Below are 2,186 nucleotides of genomic sequence, written 5' to 3' on the forward strand. Positions count from 1 at the left end.
CATATGAGTCATAATACAATAATATATATTAAATAATAACAATGACAGATAATTATCTAATAGTATTGCTTTATTTAATCAACATTTGTCATTCAGAGAAGCCATGACTCTCTAATTTTGTTCTTAATATAATTCCTGTTTTGTTCCACTAAATTTTTTTTGGTACTGTTCTAATATATGGGCAACATGCAAGAATGCAACTTGAGAAAAGCTAAGAACAGATAACATTACCCAGTAATTTCCTATCTTATCCTCTATAAACAAGGGGTTTCTCACACCAGGAACTATATTCAAGCTTTAGTTTTTTGGGGTTTAGGAGGAAAAAAGGTACCTAGGTTAGTTTAGGTTATGTATTTATCATATGTTATGCTTTACTCCCACCCTCCTAATGTGCAAATATACAGCCAAAATTTGTTTCTAAACTATTATATTTTTATACTATTTGTTTTATTTCACTAGCATTAACCAAACTTAACTTCTCGCATGTTCCCCAGATATTAGAACAATACCTTTTTTCCTGCATTGCTTTAGCATAACAGTATGACATCCTTTTCACTAGTAAATACCTATAATTTTTTGAAGGCCTATAGGATATATGTTCTGAAAATTCAAAAGATTATTATTATTGTTGCTGGTTTGCCTGTGAGTCCAGGAAATTTGATGTTCATATGTTAGTCCTAAAACTCAGCTGCCCTTGCCTGAAACTATAGGCAGACAGACCTTATGTCACTTGTTCACCTGCAAATCCAGGCAACTTGTTGGGTCAACCAATTTTGAATGAATTTTGTGCTAGTGTAACTGTCTGAGCTTATAAACTGCCTGTCTAAGACTTTAGGCAGGTAGATCCTTTGCCACTTGTCTGCACACAAGGCCAGGCAACTTTTCAGTCAACCAATTTCCAATTAATTTAGTATTAGTGTAGTTGTCTTGGCTAATAAATTGAGTTTTCTGACTGAGGACTGCAAGTCCAGGTGACTTAGTGGTTATGCTAATCATATAACTTGGTCAAAATGCCTTAAGACTCTAGGCGGACAGGCCTACTTGGAAAGTCTACTTGAATTACAATAGAGATGACTCAGATTCTTGGGCTGACTCACAACAGACAATGTCTATGGAACTTGCTGATGAAGAAGCATCCTAAGCCTAATTTTCCTGGCCACATAAATTCTCAGGTAGGTTGACTAAGTTTTAGGGTTGATATGCGACCACCAAGTTGCCTGAACTGCAATTGGAACTATGAAAAGCCATCTGTATGACTTTGTTGTTTTCTCTATGTATCAGTGGGGTAATGTAATTTCTTTTGTATGACATTTTAGTGGATCATATATTAAATAAGAAAACCAATAAGCATTCTGTATAACTTTATTCTTGTTTCTCTATAGCCTAATAATTTGACGTTTAAAAAGTCATACAGAAGACTTTATATCATTCTCCATGTTTAAAGGAAACACAATATTGCCTATTGTTTTGATTTTATAGTGCTTTGTATATAAGAGTGAATGAAAATATTTGTTGCTAGGAGTATAAGGAAACATTGACTTTAATAAGCCAAGTCAAACTGTGCTCACCCGAGTAATTTGTATTTCTAATGTAAAAAAAAACATAAATTGTATACGCCACTATTATAGAATAGCTATGAGGTAGCTTTATATCAAAATATTCAAGCAAATCACACAGCCTACTAGGTGTCTTACCTTAGCCTACATAAGGTAGGCTATCAGTGGAAGTCATTAGGTCTGCAAAACTACCAATAGGGTAGCGTATATATTGTTACTTTCTTTTAGAATCATTAATGTTTACCTTTACACTGCTTCATGGTTAAAAGATCCTGGAATGCCAAAAGTCCTAGTAACATCAAGACTAGGCCTAGTCTAGCCAAGCTCTTTTCAAGAAGCATTCCTTAAAAATATTTTTCAAAGAAAAGAGCTTTGCTGAACTAGGTTCCGATTTTTGTTTTACTAGAACATACAAGAAAACAACACTTTCTGAGGCTATATGCTCATTTTTTTATTTTTGGGTCATTTTCTGCTGTTCTTCTGCTTTTTTAACAGCACACGTTCTTTATTTTTAAAAATGGCACGAACTTTCGTATTGGAATACATTATGTAAACGAGCGATCTTTCTCCCTAAAAAATGAATTATCGGTTTTTCACACTAATTTAAGATGTATATGGCTGTGTAAGTTT

Source organism: Artemia sp. Qi Xiang Cuo, chromosome 9 (assembly GCF_049724085.1).
Source record: "Artemia sp. Qi Xiang Cuo chromosome 9, ASM4972408v1, whole genome shotgun sequence".
Taxonomy (NCBI): Eukaryota; Metazoa; Arthropoda; class Branchiopoda; order Anostraca; family Artemiidae; genus Artemia; species Artemia sp. Qi Xiang Cuo.